The 17,922-nt window shown below is 41.8% G+C and overlaps 1 protein-coding gene across 2 annotated transcripts in view; it reads left to right on the top strand.

Moving 5' to 3' along the window:
• Positions 1-17,922, top strand: part of ITPK1 (inositol-tetrakisphosphate 1-kinase) — a 143,197-nt gene that overhangs the window by 104,652 nt on the left and 20,623 nt on the right. The gene's annotated exons all lie outside the window — the stretch shown is intronic.

The following is a 17,922-nucleotide window of genomic DNA, read 5'->3' as shown; positions in this document are numbered from 1 at the left end:
GAACTGTGTAAGCGCAGCTTCTCATTTTCTTTATAACTTTGCTGAAATTTGTTTGCTTCTAGATTAGGGAAAATTTAAATAAAGGGCTAACTTTAAGTATTTTGTGATATTTTTAGAGCAGTTCCTTGTTCTTAATTACTAGGCTTGTTGGGTACTGAACTTTAATACGAGAGGTAGAGACTTTGTGTTGGAGACTGTCTTGTACTGTTGGTTGCCAGTTGTGCACAATGATCTTAGAGGTCTTTTCTAACAATTCTGTGATTCTGTGTTTGTTCAAAATCTGACCTGCATCTACAAGAATATTTTCTTGCATTTCTCCAACTCTTTCCAACCAAATATCTCTTTGAGAGGGTGACTTTTTTCCCCTCCACTCCAGCTCTTGTGCAGTAAATACAGGAGCATCTGGTTGTCTCTGCAACTGTTAAAGAGTCTCTGCTGAAGACTCAGCATAAGTCTTTTCAGGCAAAATCAAAGATTTTCTGACAGAAGCTTGCAGTGCCTACTGAAATGATTCACTACAGTGTCCAGGCTTTCTTTTCCATCCCTCATACAGTAGCTTCACTGGCAAAGGATTTGAACTGAAACACAGAACTCTAAACTTCTTGAAGCAGCTGAGAAAGGAGCACAATGGAGGCCTGTGTGAATCAGGAGCAGCATGCTGATGATGAATAGGAGTAGCAATGTGTTATTTTCTTCTGGTAAATATGAAAGTAGTAGGTGGTAAGCTAAAAACCAAAACATTTTCACTATCCTATACTGCATAGCCAAACAAGGAAACTCAGTTCCACAGGATGATGTGAATGCCAATTTGTGTGGGTTTGATTGATGGCAGAAAAACCTCCTCAGAATGGATAAACCCTTTATGTTCCTGAAAAAGTCCCTAAATGGCTGCTGCTGGGAGAGCTTGAATGTGTACCTTGTCACTACAGGTATCTTGTTACTACATGTAAACATCACAGGGCTCTGCAAAGCTGGAATGCAAAGGATAAGCCTCATTCTAAGGAATAAAACCACCTTCCTGATTCCAGACAGATGAATCTTCTTGGTCTCTTCCAGAGATCACTTCTCTTATGGCCTCAGGCTTATCCTAGTCCACAAGAGGAAAACTAGAAACCCATGAGCTGGTTCACATGGTGTATTCAAGTCCCATCCCCTCTCATTCCTCCTATTGGTCATACTGTAGTCAGATGAGTATTGAAATAAAAAGCCAGCTGACATCTTTCTCATCTTTTCTGATTAATATCTGGAGTGAAATGCATGGGAATTTGTTTTAAAGAAGTTGATGTTGGTGCCTGCAGGTTGTACAAGGTGGCTGAGGTGGGATAATTGTGAGGACCCCTACATTGTGCTGAGAAGCAGCTTTTGAATGACTCCTGGGCTGTGTTCTCTTGAAGAAAAGTCTGAAATTTGGCTGACTGCAATTTAACCCTGGATTTTGGCAGCTTTATGTAAGGCAGAACATAATAACTAGGCTCATGCTGTTGAACATAAGTGCTTTTGAAACAAGATGCAAAGGTTAAAAATAAAACGAAATAAAAATCCTTGGGTATTTTTTTGAGGGAAGCTGAAGTAAAATGAGTACAGGGCTGTGTGGGAGTGATCATGACCTATAATAAATGAAAATCCTTTAAAAATCTTTATTTGGTTCTTAGAAAGACACACTATTAAATGTGGGCTCAGCTGTCTCTGGGATTTCCTGCATAGTAGAATAAGCAGAAAGGGGAGAGGAAGAGGTGGTAAATTCATTCATACCTTACTCTCAGATCCTTGCAAGTGAAGAAATGATGATTGCCCAGTTTGATGTGTTTGCTTGTTTCATTATTCATTGTGCTACATGGACATCTATCTTACTATTTGCCTTTTGTACAGAAAATTAATTTCTTCTTGTCTGAGACAGACTTGTGAAGTATTTATAGGCAAAGAGCTATAAAAGTACACTGATATTACGGGAAATACATGAGCATATTGGCTGACTGACAGGCATGTATTTATAGAATATTCTGTTGCTTGGGTAGGCTTAAGGAACAGGCACTGAGGATAGGGTATGCATTTTGATAACAGACCAATTACCATGGCCAAAATGAACAGAATTACTGTTTCATGGTATACAGAGCAGGGGTCATTCTGCAGATTTAAAATAAGCATCTAGTTCAGCCTCCTGGGCAAGGAATATGAACTGCATAAAGCACATTGTGTGAAAGAGTTACAGTTTCAAAAGATGCTGAGGTGCCATTTGTGTGCCCTGGCTAGGACGTGTCTTCTGCTTTGTTTTAGCTATCTTCTTCAGGGTCTCACATTGCCTTCTGTGGCTGTGAGGTCTAGGAAGCAGCTTCCCTCTGCTTTCCTTTGTAGTAGGATTCAGTCCTGACACCAATGGGAGAATCAAGCAAGGTGGTTGTGTTGGTTTCCCACTTGTTGTTCCAGTGGCACATCCACACACCAATTGCTGTACTGTCATGGATAGCTTATGGTTGAAGATGTGAATTTTCCAAGTGCCCTGTTGTCTTTTGAGTTGTGGGTAAGTGCTTGCCTTCTTTCCCAGCCTCACACCAGAAAAATGGAGGTGATTGCTGGGGAGGAAGGGGAGCCTTTCTGGTTTTGCAGTGTCCTCATCTCTTGAGTCTTGGAGCTCATAACTTTCCATGAGCCACAGAAGGAAATGAACCAGTTTAATTGTACAGGTTGCATTTACTTGGTCCAGCCCCAGAAGTCCACTAATGACTGTATTAAGTGCTCTGAACCCAGATCATGTCCTTGATCTCTCATTTAGAAGGAGCAGCAGAGCATGAGTCCTCTTAAACTTTGTCTCCTCTCTGTTCATAGCTGCCTGATATACTACCTGGAAGCCTGAAGTGTTGCTCTCCGATGAACCAAGTACACAGGATGCCTCCCTCCACTGTATATTGGCATGACAGTGGGCTGCAAAATCACATAGCAGTAGTGACAGATTTTTGCAGAATGAGGTAGACTTAGGGCTGTGTGCTCTTTTCAGTACTGTCATCTTCATTGTGGCTCCCTCTCACTTTCAAAAGCTGTGATAGCCTAACCACAGCCAGAACGGCAGCCGTGTCCTTTGCAGCATTACCCAACTTGAGATCACAATTTTATCTTTTTTTCCCACAAGACATTTGACATGTTTTCCGCTTCTTCTTTTAGTAAAGCACAAAATCTCCTTTTCTGCCTTTGTGCTTTGCTGAACACTGTGTAGACAATTCCTAAAGACTCTTAAGGAACTATTATTAAACACTTGGTGGAGGAGTTTGAACTGTCAATATTACAGGCCTGAAGAGTGGAAAGTATGGGCATCTGCTGGGATTGTCTAGTTCTAAACACAGATTTTTATTTTTTCTACTTTCTCAGTTTAAGAATACAATTTACTCCTCTTTCTGTAGAGACATTGCGAGGAGTGCTCAGTGCATTTCCTCCTCTTGTTATACTAAACCTAAGGCTTTCCAAGGACAAAGCACATTGTCAGACTGAGCTGTGGTACATTCCTGGCTGTTTTCAGGTCCTGTGTTGCTTCTGATGCTGCTGCATTTTTGGAAATAAAATATTGCCCCTACACATGGAGTGAGAATCTCCCTCTGTAACTGGCAGGACATATTTTGGCATGGGATGAATGAGGTTCTGGAATTGCCTGTACATGTCTCATATGTCTAACAACAGCATTTGGCTGCTGCAGTTGGTGCATTAATGTGGCTAATAGTCAGACCTACTGCAACAAAACAAAACTGGTCCTGTCCAGGTTGCTGTTCCAGTAGGGTGCTAATGTGTTCTTATTCAGCATACACAGCATTCCTTTCCCCATCTTGCTGAGCTGAATTTGCAGCACTGAGAATCAGCTGCATCCTCCTCCATCCTGCATCTCTAAGAGAAGCTGCTGAGGTCAGGTTTTGAAGGCTGTTCCCTGTGAGACAGAAGCTGCATGGCTCCTGAATTTTAGCATGGTGTTCAATTTTACAGCACTCTGTTCACAGTGGCCTAATGTCTTCTGTTGCTTTTCCTCTGATAGCATGAAGAAATTATCTAGGGAAGCTGTTTGTGCTCTGCTTTGCTCTTAACAAGGGTGCTGGGGTTTCTGCTTACAAGTGGCGCCAGTGCTGGCCTAGGGGAGGAGGAAGGAAAACGAAAATGTTCTTGTCAGGGCAAATCCATGGTCTCAGAAGTCCTGTGTTTGCATAATCTCATCTTATCCAAATACAAGTTCAAGTCGGGCAGAGCATCCTCCCTGCCCCAGAGAACTGATGTGTTTGCTCAGCATGTGTACTGCTTGTTTCTGAAGTGCTTTGAGTGCTGATGTGCAGATCCTTGTGTTTGAGAGACCACAGAACTGAGCAGGTTTGGATACTTGCATGGTGCTGGTGCCACAGTTGCAATCACACGAAATCATTCAGCAGTCACAAGGCAAGAACATAAAGTTAAAACTAAACACATGGACAAGAATTTGAACTTCCTGACACATAAGGAAATCACATATAAAGCCTGAGCTCCGTGTCTGTGTAATAGGTCTTTGCAAACCCTAATGTTATTTAGGATCACATTCTGCATTCTTGAAATAAGTTAAAATGCTCATACTCTCTGCTGGTTGAAGTTTTATAAACTTTTCCACTGCACCTTTTAACTTCAATATTGGTTTCCTTCCTCCATATTTAAATGCCTCAACAAACGTTGTTCAACTGTTGCATAGCAAGTGGCTGCTGACTTGGAACAGACCCAGGAACTGATAAGTTCTTGGGTTAGATGGAGTCAGGCTCAAAAGATGAGGTTTTTCCATCCCTATCTGAGGCTGTCTCTTGGGGTGTCCTGGGGTTTTGTCTCTTGTTGTCACTGTCTGTAAGATGGAGTGGTGACGAGCACTGCCTTTGTGAAAAGTGAATGATCTTTAAATGAGGAGGGCTCTATGAGAGCCTCGGAGAATCACTGATACATCCTATCTGGAGCCTGCTTGATCAGTTCACTGAGGGTCTGCTTCAGCTTCCCAAGCAATAAAATGATCCCCCAGTTGGGTAACTTAGGGATGCTGGAAGAATCTTTGATACATGTGAAACTTTGTGTGCTCAAAGAAGTTTGTGTAAATGTAATTAGCATCACTGACAGAAGCCTGAACATTCTAGGAGTATTCTTTCACCTGCATTTTAGCTAATTGAAAAGTTCAATTTTCGTATTTATTCTGTGGGGTTTTGTAACTGTTGCAAATACAAGCTAATTTTTTTCATCAACTCGGAAGCAGATTAGTAAAGTTGACTGAAAGACATGACCACATGTCTCAGAAATCTACTAATTGCTCTTCAAGTATTTGGCTTTCCCAGACCTATGGACATGTTCATAACTTTGGAAATGCTATGTCTGAATGTCTTCTGTCGCCCTGACTTCATTACAGCATTTTTAGTCTGTCAAAAAGAAAATGAGTACACAGATTCCCAAAGCCTGGAAAAAGGTCATTAAATAGATCAGATGAAAAGGAAATAGCATGTCTACTAAATCAAAAATGTTTTATACAAACCATGATGGGTCATGCTGAGAGCTGTCTAGTTTGTTAAGCTTAGCAATGTCTCTCTCCTTGAAAATTAGCCAAGAATTTAGCTCTTTCCATAACTTTCTAATCCACCTACGCAGCAAAGTTCAGATCCTACAACTGGTATGGTACGAGCCCAGCGTTCTTCTGACTGGGTAGTCTCTAATGCTTCTTTGATTACAATATAATTAAGAATAGAGTTTAGCCTGTGATTCTGGTTTTCCTGTTAGCAACTTAATTCTTCTGTGTAGTACATATCATATATAGACCATAGGATTTTGACATTTCTTTGTGACATTGTCAGTAACTACAAAGTGGGTAGGAAGACAGTCAGCAGGTGCAAATGAAGTACTCCAAGTCTTTGCAGATATGTACTTCTCAAATAAGTGCATTTCCTGAAAACATGGTATGTTTCTTTTCCTTCAGGAAAGGATCTGGTGGAAACAGTAAATTGACAGTGAACAAGAGGGGAATTTTTGCAGCATTCATACAAGGGAGGGGACGAAGAAGAGATTAATGAAGAAGTGGCCATTATATGCAGAAAGCATATCAATTTTTGGAATGTTTCAATTTTTAAGGAAAGCACTTCCCATGCACCTTGAATGCTCACTAATTGATCTGTAGGTATTACAGAGAGTGCTGGTATATCAAGTCTTAAATGGATAAACCAATGGAGGAAAAAAAAAGTATATATACCTCAGTACATTTGGTCCTTATGTCATCAGACTGGAACCACTTGCAGAGGCTTGTACAACTCCTCCAGCCCAATGCAGTATAAAACGGTACATAGAAAAAAGATTCCCTTCTGAGTGTGAGTCAGTACTAATCAGTTAGGCAAGAGCAGGAGGTGTAATCCAGGACTATTATGTTGTTAAAAGCAAAAGATTCAATAAGAAGCAGCAAGCCTGTGCTGAGGAGCTCAAGACAAAACCACAGACACACCTGCAGTGAGGTGGACCAGGGTAATACTTGAATTCCGTTCTAAAAAAGTAAAATGATACTGGTAAATAATTCGGGTTATCTGTTATCTGGAAGCTCACAGCCACACTCGGGAGGCTGCTGTCACGGGCCACCTCACTCCTGGTGCTGCCATGTGTGCTGGCACCTCAGTCAGGAATGCAGCCCTGGTGAAGTTGTCCTTCCTCACACTGCCATTTTATTGCTGTTTCCCTCCTGCCCATATTTTACTGGAGAAGATCAAATGCTGGACATGCTGCTTTGCAGCACTGAGTTTTTTAAGGGATGAGAGTCTGCTGGTAGCTGCTTGGCATGCTCAGCACCAGACCAGGGATTCGGGCATCAATTCCACCAAAGATGGGGTCAAAGACCCAGCCTCACAGCACAAAACAAAACAGAAGTAGAAGTCACTTTGTTTTAAATATTGCTAGAGGGCTGGCATTTTAGCAGATGGCATCTACAGAAATACCAGTCTTGGATACATGGCCCTTTCAGTTCAGCCACTACCTGTTCTTCGTGGTGCCAGCAAGAATCCTGGTGCAGAGGATTTCCTTCTTGCAGCCTTTCGGGAGCATAGAAAGAGCATCATCTCATCTTTGGGGTAGCAGGTAAGGACTGATGGTCCTTCCATCCCAGTAGCTTCTCATAGGTGTTGACAATGTCTTGGTTGCCTATGGGATCAATGTGATCCAGTGTGGGAATGCTGTTCCCTGCAATATCTTCCCAGAGTGTTTTGCAGTTGTTCAAGAAAAAAAATGTACAGGGCTGTCTGAAGACATTTTAACAGGAGAAACTAATCCAATGTAAACAAAAGTGGTGTGTGTGCATTCCTTTGCTATAGTCATGCTAGCATGATTAGGAAGGCATACACTAACAAAGCTTTCCCAAGATCTTTGCTCTTTTTCTTTCTGATGTTTAAAATATACATAGCCTGTTTGTCTCAGAAGTTACTTGTTCTCATCGGTTTAGAGGTGGGCCCTACCTACCCTACTTTGGAAAAAAAATCCTCAAATGGCACCAGTCCTTGTAGTGGGCAGCAGGCTGGGTTGGTGCTTCATACTCCAGTTAAGCCATTATACACAAGTGCAGAGCAGAGTCCTTCAAGGCTGTGTTTCAGTGTGTCACAGTTACATTTTTCCTAAGCATTTCAGGATTGTCTACAATTCATCTTCATTTGAAAATACTTTTTTTGAAACATTTTGAAAATGTTTCTTAATTAAAAATCCTATGCATTTGGTTGTGTTCTTTCCACACCAAAAGTGCAAGCTCCGAATGAGGAGCAGTGTAGAAGGTAAAAGTCTCCCATGTGTTAGAGAAGTTTGCTAACCCATGCAAAGTCAGTGTTAGGGGAGGTCATTACCTTCTTGTTTCCCATGTTACATGTAAACCTAAGACTGCTTAGGTTTCTCTGTCCTTGTTTAAACATATTTTTGTTTCAGACTAAACAGTTCTTCCCACTGGTGTTATTGAAATACCTTGTTCTTATTTTTCATCCCTGATGAAGGTAACAAATGCATTGCTACTGAATAGCTGTGTTCTGGGAAGCTGCTTTACATATTGAACCTCAAATGAAACCAATGGTCACCAAGTTTTGGAAAATCCTTTTGACCTCTCAGCACAGAGGTGGACCCACAAAGGAGATGACTGGAGATGCTCAGCCACAGGACTTTTGTGTAGCCATGCTCAGTAGAGCAGCAGCAATACACCTCTCCTCTTATTCAATCTTACCCCAAAATCTTGCTGTGGTTTATAGATCTGCATGTAGTCTCTTGCAGTTTACTTTGTGTTCACATACATGTGAGTTGGTGAAGTATTAAAAGGCAGGTAGTTATTCATGTTTGCCCTGTCACTGGTGGCATGGTCTGGAGCAGGAGCTGTAAATTCTGTTCCTCCCTGGCTCATGCTGGGGCTCAGCTGCTGCAAGAGTCTTGCTGTACAATGGAGCCTTGATACCAGCATCAGCTGATCCTGTCAGAGCCTCTTCCAGCATGTCCCTGTGATGCCTCTTTACCTCAAAGAGAGTTTTGTCACTATTTCACACTCCTTGTGAGCCGTTGCTTTGCTTCTGACCCAGCATGTATAGATTGGAAGTGGTATTTACCGAAAGCGTGGGACGTGCATTGTGTAGTCTCTCCCAGGATTTAGCTTCTCAAAGCTCATTAAACTGATCTGGTTAAGGGCCATCAACCCTCTTAGATTAGAGCTATAAAGAGCTTCAGTGGACTCTACTTTTCTGAGCACTGTAATGTCTGCAAAGTGAACTTTCTGGACAAGAAAAGACTGCCTGTGTCATGGCTTTCATCATTGGTGCTTTTTTTTTTAAAAAAAAAAAACAACAACAATGTACTCTGTGTAAAATACAGAGTCTTAAGTTTTCGACTGAGGGAAGTAAATCGCTTAAGTCAATAGTTACATGCAAATAAAACCAGTAAGGAATTCAGCACTGGGCCTTCAAGGCTCACCTTAGGTTTCTGGATATCATTAGCATCTGACTGCATGGAGCAAACTGGTGTCTGCTGTGAATTTCTCATATGCATCAGTTGGTACTGAGAAACTTTGGTTCCACATGGAATGTTGAAGTATGTGAAGGTCCTGGTGCTCACACCTTTCCTTCAACCTCCAACAGTAGTGTGCAACAATGTATTTACAACAAATCTATTGCTCCCTGTTTTCAGCCTGTGGGTGATTATACAGGGAAGTGCAGACCAGTGTCTGCTGTTCACACCTCCCTTCTAAGCCAGAGGGATGCAAACCACCATCCCAGGAGCTCAGTTCCTGGATGTATATAGTTTGCAGATGGGAATTTAGCTTGGAAATAGTTTGGTTTTGTTTTTCTTTTTTTAATTTCAGAGGATGGAGTGACATTTGGTCACTGCCTCTTGGTTCTGAGCCTCATTTATTGGTCTGTTGTCTTTGTTGGTAAGAGTACTAGAACTGGAGACTTCTGTCACTTCAGAATGACAATGGGAACTGTAATTCCTGTATTCAATATGTGTGGGTAAGCATATGAAGCAGCAGATACAGATTACTATTTAGAGAAAGTTTAGTTTGTTTTAATATAGGGGTTTAGGTATTCACCTAAATGAACCTAATAAACTTAATGCAGACACACAAAGCAGATTTTACAATTTCAATGCCTGGGTTCTGAGTGAAACATTGTTGGGGTAAAAATGCAGGAAGGTCTTCTTTGAGCTTGTCAGCCAATCCATTTCATTTTTTACCTTGATGAGGAAAATGGTTTTCATTCTTCCTGTAATTAATGCTCTAAACATTCTAGCTGGGAACAAGAGTTCCCAGGTTTTGGTACAGCTTCAGTGCTCTGAGGAATAAATGTTACCATTTCAATAAAAGCTATTCTAGTGGATTTTCCCCATGCTTTTTCATTAATTATCAGAGGATTTTGCCTAAGATTTTTTCAGAGTCTAGAAAGCTCTGCTGTAGAAGGTTTATTTCCTTCTCCTGCTGGTTCATTTGCCTCCTGTTTCTTTGTGGTCAGGTGTGCCAGAATGCCTCCTTAAGAGCCTTTTCATGTGATGCTGCTGAGAAGCCTGAAAAACAGTAGAGGGAGAGGGACTGAGTCTGATATATAGTCCAGTCTCTTGGGTAACCCTAAGTGCATGAACATAGCCAAAGTGCTGTGTTTTTCAAACACCTAAAATAATGTGTTTTAATAATTGGAGCAGAGCTTGTTATTTCAAATTCAACTGCAAAGCTTCCTGTCCCTTGCATTTGCAACATGGTGGGGAATTGCTCCTACCTATTGGAAGATGTGGCTGTTTGATGTGGCTGAGCACACATCTTCCAGCCTTTGCTCTGTCTCCTGAATGAGAATCTTTCACCTCTTAAATTTTTACAGTGCTATGAGCTTGCTTTATCGGGCTGTGTAAGTGAAGGTGTTTCACCACAGGTCTATTTTAACTGAAGGCAAGTCTGTAGCTGTGCTCAGCTATTGCCAGGTACTCCATCCCCGTGAGTAATCTCAGTGCTTGTTTGCAAAACCTGCCTCTTTGAACCAGAGATGAATTGCATTCCTTTCGTGGTAATCAGAAATTAGTATCCTGATCACTGAGGTGACTGAACATAAGATGAAAGTCTAGATCTAAAAGGTAAGAGAGGATCCTGTATAGACCATAGGTTTGTGAAATAGCTGTCACTGAAGAAGAGTTCAGCTGGGGGAAAAAATGTCATTGGGTTGGCTTTACTTTGTCTTTTGCCTTTATTTCTTCTTCATCTTTTATAATTTCTCTCCAGTCTAAGCTGAATTCACCGTGTTCAGAATCCATAATCAGCCTTTCTAAATTGCATGGAAAGGGTGGGTTCTTATGAATTTTAAAATAGTTTTTTATTTATATTCAATTGTGAGATTTCCTCAATCACTTCCCAGATGCTTCAGAATCACTACGTCACTAGGTTTAAGACTGTTGCTCTGTAGATACTTCATGTAATATAACTATCCAGTACTCAATTCCTTTTATGTCTAGCCAGGGTAAATTTAAAATAATGCCCTCAAAGCTGAATCTGCTCTGCCCTCTTGTGTCTTCAGAAGGTACTGCCAAGTGGTCCCCAAAGGCAGCTGTTTCATCATGAGAACTTGAATTTTCACCCCACAGGCTTAAAAGTAAGGTACAAAAATATAGCTGTTTAGTTATGCGTTGATTTTTCAGTGCTGTGTAGTACAGATGACATCTCTTTGAACCAAATCTGTTCTGCCACTATTCCTCATGCGCATACATATCTGAGGGGAAGAGAAAACAAATTGAATATGTTCCAGTACAGCTCACAAGTGCTAGAATAGATGTGACTGAACACTCTCTAAAGTTGTGAGCTTTATTCATAAAGTTGTAGAGTTTATGAAGCATCAACTGAAAAATTATGTCCAAGAGGAAGGAATGAAGAAGGGGATCTTCCAGATGACAGAGACTGAGCTGCTTGTGAAGGTGTGGGTTGGCTTAGCTTGGCTGACTCCTTGATGTACCAACTTTTGACCTTGGAAGAAGTAACATTCCAAAGCTATAAGTTTACAGTGATTAAAGGGATTCTGAAGGGAAAAAAACCCAGTCATGTAATGATTTAAATAAAGGTACCTTCAAGATAAGAATCTTCCAGCTTTGTGTGGCTGATTTTTTTTTTAATTGAAAATGAACTTGGGAGGCAAGGGTTAGCTGGAAGTTGGGATTTCCTCCTGTTATTATATTAGGAGAAAAAGACATTGCCCTGGCTGTGCGTCCTCTCTGTCCCCCCAGGAGGAGAACGCAGCAGTGCAAGATGTTAGAAGCAGTTTACTGAAAAATATATTTTCAAATGACAGAGCCAAGAATTCTATTAAAAAAGGCTTTTCTCAACAGGATAGGAAGTTTACAGTTTGATACAATTCTGCTGTAAATCTTAAGGATTAACATTTGCTCAACGAGTGTTGTATGATAATTAACTTGCTGATTTTGACATGGATGCTTTCCTCCTTATCTTAATGAATGTTTACAGCAGAGATCAGCACTTTTCAGGAATGGCTTTGTCCTTTCTCTGCATAGAGAGACTTTGGCCTTTCTCTCCATGGTGTGAAATGGAGGTCATGCAAGCTGTTTCTTCAGAAAAATCCTGGCAGCCTTTTCAAAGAGCAGTCCAGGTGCAAGCTGAGCTCCATTTGTAATTGCTAAGTAGAATTAAGGGGTCATACACTCGTCGGCTATGGGACAAGTCTGTTGCACACCAGGGAACTCCTGTGCTCCTCTTGTGGTCCTTGTTCACCTGTTCCAGAAATCCACAGTACCAGCTTCTTTTACTTTCCCACTATCTTCATCACACCCCTCATTTGGTGCTTCTCTGCCCTTCTTGAGCAAACAGACAAGATGATGCTAATGAGACAATACTGAGGCTGGTCATAAGATAGCATGTTCCTGAGTAAACACACCTTTGTTTATGTTTTAACACTGTGAATCTCAGGATTTTGGTTGCTCAGACTGAAGCTTCAAACAGGTAGCTTGTTCAGCTGTTGTAATGGCCTAAGTAGCATTAAAAAGTCTTTTACTTGAAACCTTCCTTAAACCAGCTCCATAAAGCCCCTCCTAGCCAAGAGGAGGTGAAGCCTTCTCCCTGCTTGGCAAATGGGAATGTAGAGATGTGTGATGATTTAGTCATGGTCTCTTGGAAAGAGGTTGGTGCCTGTCTACGCTCTGCTGACTAACCCCTAGATTGGGTAATAAAAGATAGTGAATTACTAGGTAGGGAGACATACTGAGACTGTAAATCTGAAGCTTAATAGGCAGTGGCCTCCAGGTTTTTTTTCCTAGCCACAAATTTTGAGCTGTCCTCACAGAAGATCTCTGACCATGAACTCTGTTTTTAAACTCCTTCTCTGAAGATAAAGAAATGCAGTTAATTGATCTGTGAATGCCGAGCATTGGATCTCCAATTTATTGTGTGTTGTCTTATCTTTCCAAAATCATAAGGACCAAAGAAATCTAGGCAGGAAACTCTTTTATAGTTCATCTGTCCTGGTTTATTTTTTCCCCTCAGTGATCCACTGCTGCCCTCCATGTTAGTACTTCCTATAGTGCAAGGACCACCTGCCCTCGCTGAAAACCATCCAGGGCCTGCCCAGTACAGCCCCGTTGTCACAGTGATTCCCACTGACTAGCACATAAGATTGGGTTCAGCTAGGGACAGCTATGTTTGCCTGCTTGCTGTATGGGAGTGTGTTCAGTGTTGGGTTTCTTTATGCCACCTTCTTTTTGTGGGTTTGAGTATCCTGTACCTGTTTGGCAGTCTGCCTGCAGGCCCTCAGTGTTACAAGGGCCCTGGGTAGAGAAGCACTGCTCAGTGTCTTACTAAAGCAAATCCCAAGCATAGAGATTTCTGCTGATTCTCACTGCCAGAATTTTTTTTTTTCACCAGCTGTCTTCAGTCTGCATCTTCCCCATCTTCACATCCTATTGCTTCTGTGACTTCTGTGCTTCTGTTGAACTTCTTCTGGAAGAATCTCCTCCTTGGCACCAACACCCTGCTTTGAATATTCTTTCCCTTATCTCTTGTTGATTAGCCATGTTATTCATCCTATAAACTGTCCTTCATCAGTCGTGTTTTCCACCTGCATATTAACACTGTTATCCCATGGGAACAGAGCAGTGCAAATGGAGCAGTTTTGCTCTGGCAAAACTCCCCCCAGACATGTCAGAGGTGTCTGCCCTGATGCTGCAGAGAGGGAGGAGGTAACTGCCTGCCACTCACATGTTCTCTGCCTGACACTTGCAAGCTTCTCTGCTGTCTTCAGAGGTTCCCCACTTCCCCTATGCTTGCAGTGAGCCATGAGCCCAGCCTTGATGTTCATTCAGGTGATGGAGGGATAAAGTGTCAGTAGCAGTGAAAAAATAGAATCATGGAATTGTCACAGTTGAGAAAGACTTCACCATGTCCAACCATCAATGTTCTCCCACCTCCCCCCCAGATGAAAACAAATATATTTATCCATGTGTGTATAAACATGTCCACTAGAGCGTGTCCTGAAGTGCCTCATCTACACATTTTTAAAAAACTTCCAGGGCTGGTGATTTCATCACCTCCCTGGGCAGGCCATTCCAATGCCTAACTACTCTCTCAGTAAAGAGTTTCTTCCTAATATCTGACCTAAACCTCCCCTCATGCAACTTCAGACCATTTCCTCTAGTCCTGTCATTATTTACTTGAGAGAAAAGGCCAGCACCCACCTCCCTGCAACCTCCTTTCAGGTAGTTGTAGAGATCAATAAGGTCTCCTCTCAGCCTCCTCTTTTCCAAACTAAACATTTTCAATGCCTTCAGCCTCTCTTCACAGAGCTTGTTCTTCAGACCCTTCACCAGCTTGGTGCCCTTCTCTGAACACACTTCAGCAGCTCAACAGAAGTAACAGTTAAAAATATACCAGTGTACACAATAAATGGGGAAGGGGGTGAGAAAAAATCTCAAAGTATAATGGAGGAGAGAGAGACCTCCCTATAACATCAGATAATCTTGAAAAAAACTGAGAGTAATTTAAGGAAAATACAGAAAGCAGACACCATAAAGTTTGTGCCAGGGCATACAGTAAAAATTAGGACAAAGATGCGAGCAGAACACAGTGACAGCATCTTCACTTTTAATTATGTTATGTTGCTTCTAACAACAAAAATGCTAGAGGTATTTGATACTTGTCTGAAGTGGGGGCTTAACAATCTCTTGATCTAAAGAGTCTTTCTGTGTTGCTTTTAAGTTGGCAGCACTGGACCTGATATGGTCCACCTGGAGTCCAGGCCATATTTCAAAGGTAGGTCTCTAAATGACTACCAGACACTTGGAAAAATAAAGAAATAGTACTCTTTAAATGTGCCCTATGAAAGTGTACAGCCTCTTGTATCACAGCAGACCTTTGACTCTGGAGAGGATTTTCCTGCTGGTATCATCAGTTAAGTAAAGGCTGCCTGAAGTTAGGGTTAATAATTACAATTACCTCTTTATTGTGTGATTCAATGCATGTACCCAAAGAGAAGGAGGAAGTGCTGAGTTCTAGTTCCATACTGAAAGTGGAAAAGTATAGAAATGTTTTTTGTCATAATCTCTTGGGGGCTAAGGGCACTTTTATGTAGCCAAGGATGAAAGATCAGGCAGTCTTTTCCAAACTTGCAGTTCTAGAAGATGTCTTCTCTCATCAGTTGCATCCCAGCACAGGGCTAGGAGCCGAGTACAGAGTGCCAGCCTCAGCTCCTTCCCTGGGTCTGGGTTGTATCAGATTGTGTCCTGACACACAAACAGTGTCACTCCTGTTAATGCAGCACAGCTAATGCAGCTCTGTGGGAGGCATGCCAGAGCTGTGGTCTCATGCTTTAACCAGTCTGAATGCTTCTGTAGAAGTTCTTCACCCTCACTCTGTTGCAAATAAGAGTATTGCTTGGTTTCAGACAGGAGGATTAGAGCGTAGTGTCAATGCAAAGGGTCAGCAGTGGGGCCAGACTCATGTCATCCCTTCTCACCTCTAGACTGTTATATGGATTCATTTGTATATTTATTGTTTTCCTTTTTGGCAATGGTTTCTCCTGGTGACCAGTCATGACTGGCTTGCAAATAAGCAGTGACAGTGGCCAAGAGTCCAGCACCTGACCACAAATCAGTAAGAACCTGCTAAAGCAGCTTGTCTTGGCAGGAAAAGAGGGAGGAGATCAATGAACACACTAGGTGTGTGTTTGCACTTCATGGGCTGTAGTTCCAGACTGATGTAGAACAGTACTGTATATAACCTTCAACCATTGAATTATGTCTGTCCTGGACTTCAGTGCAGAGAAGGTGTGCTGAGAAGGTGTCACTTTAATACCAGAAATTTGATGATGAGAGAAAGCTTCCTCAGGGAAGGAGGAGAGGATTATCACTGGCAGCTGGAGGACCTTTTTTAAAACCTATAGCTACCTTCAGAAATGTGTGCAGTTAAACTCAGTGCAGCAGCTTTCCAGCTGTAGGCCATACTGAAGTCTTCTGTTGAGCAAGGGTTTGTTTGTGCTCAGGTCTGACTGTGGATCAATGATCAGTTTTAGGGGCTTCAGTGGGCTAGAATTGCATTGATAGTGGAGAAAATGCCAGTGCTGTGCAAAGTCAGAAGGAGCACATTGAGGTACCAAGAGTCTTTTCTACTAAATTTTGTTGATCCAGGTGGCCTTTTCTAAGTACAAAGAAATTACTGTTTGCCCCCTCCTTCACCTCCCTACGCAAGTGTCATTCAGCAGGAATGCTGAATCTTCCCTGTCTCCTGTTCCTGTTTGCATAGGAAAGAAGTGAAGGGAAGTGATACGGAGCCATACATCCCTCTGCATCTGCAATTTAAAGGCAAAGTTATTTGTGAGCCTTAAGCACAAGGGTGGGAGAGATGCCAAGACAAAGTTGTTCCCAAGTATCTGTAAACTAAATCTGATTCCTTAAATTCATTCGGCTAAGGCACTTTTGCTCTGGCAAAGACTTGTAAATATTACAGTAGCTGTCACTTTTGGATGCTGCTTTTTGTTTTCATAGCAGCAAACTGAAAGCTTTGAAGTCTGGGATGTTTTGTTTAGCTTTGTAGAGGTTGACCTCAAAGCATCAATCTTTTCCTTCTTTTAGGATGTGTGAAAGAAGTCTTTTCTTTTCAGGGAAAACTTGTAGCAACAGTATTGCTAATGGCTGGAGTTCTCAGATGTTCTCAGGGGGTTGAAGCATGTATTGAGATAGGTAGACCAAAATACAGAGTTTTGCCTCTGTTATTTTCAGTGATTCAATTTTCTCTTCTCTGTGAGGGAACATGCATAAATATATACTTGTAATAAAATGAAAAGCATTAAACTAAACAATGCTTGTAAAGTGTTTTCTGGATGCATGGTTTTATCACACAGTATACAGTTAGTTTTGCTGGGGTTTTAGTTTACATGCACTTTTCAGTTTTTGTACCATCTGCACACCATAGCTTCCATTTGTTTTGATTCCCTGTGCTCACTAAGATAGATGTGAATGGTAATAACAGCCACATTATCTTTATTTTCAAGATGAGCTGCTGGTTGATATAAACCTGTGACTTGAGCTTGCCAGATGCAGTTGCTCCCATAATTTGTGCTGGCCTTCAGTTGCTTCTTGGAGGAAGGTGTCTGTTTTTCTTGAAATAAGTCTTAGAAATGAGTTTTGGCAGACATACTCTGAAACGCAGTTCAGCCAGCTCAAGCTGTAACTCATTTCTCTCTCCAAAGTTAACCTGGCCATAGCTAAAACTCCACGAAGGCAGTACTCTTTAAAGACTGTGCTCACTGAGAAGTTGAATAGTTGGTCTTACTTTGAGTGATGTTCTTGCTTTGATATTGCCAGTGTGCCCACAGCTTTTGTCCAAAAGTCTTTGGGCCTGCTGACCTGTCCCAGAGCCCTGGCTGAAGCCAAGGTTCTTTTTGCACTTGAGATTGCAACCCAGTCCTCTTGGGAGGTAGATTTCTGCTAAAGTATTTTGAGTCCTTCAGTGCTTTTGCCCTTTTCCTCTGCATTCCCGGAGAAATAAGTTCTACTACATTGAACAGGATGTGAACCTAGAGCAAGCCAACCTACTGAGTCTCTAAGAGGGATGGGTTTTGATACCAGTCTTTCTGCAACCCCATGTGAACACCCTCAAACAAACCTAGTCTGTTAAATATTATCTTGGCTTCCTGTGGTTTTTCTCTTTAACCTAAGTCAACTGAGAAGTCTTACCAAGGTGTCTCAGTGTCTCAGATGGCTTTGTCAAATGAAGAATGCTTTCATGGCAGAGAGGTCCCATGGAGAGTGGGATGTACTCCATGGCTGGCACTATGACTGAAGTAAATCCACACTGGTCTCCTGCAGGCCTTGCACTAATAATCGCTTTGTCAGACTACCTACTCCAGCCATACTTGTTGACCATTCAGGATTTTGTAAAGTGGTTTAGAAAATGACACTTGAAGGTACAATGTCAAGATTCTGATTACT

This window comes from Calypte anna, chromosome 5A (assembly GCF_003957555.1).
Source record: "Calypte anna isolate BGI_N300 chromosome 5A, bCalAnn1_v1.p, whole genome shotgun sequence".
NCBI lineage: Eukaryota > Metazoa > Chordata > Aves > Apodiformes > Trochilidae > Calypte > Calypte anna.
This window is presented reverse-complemented; position numbering and strand designations above follow the sequence as displayed.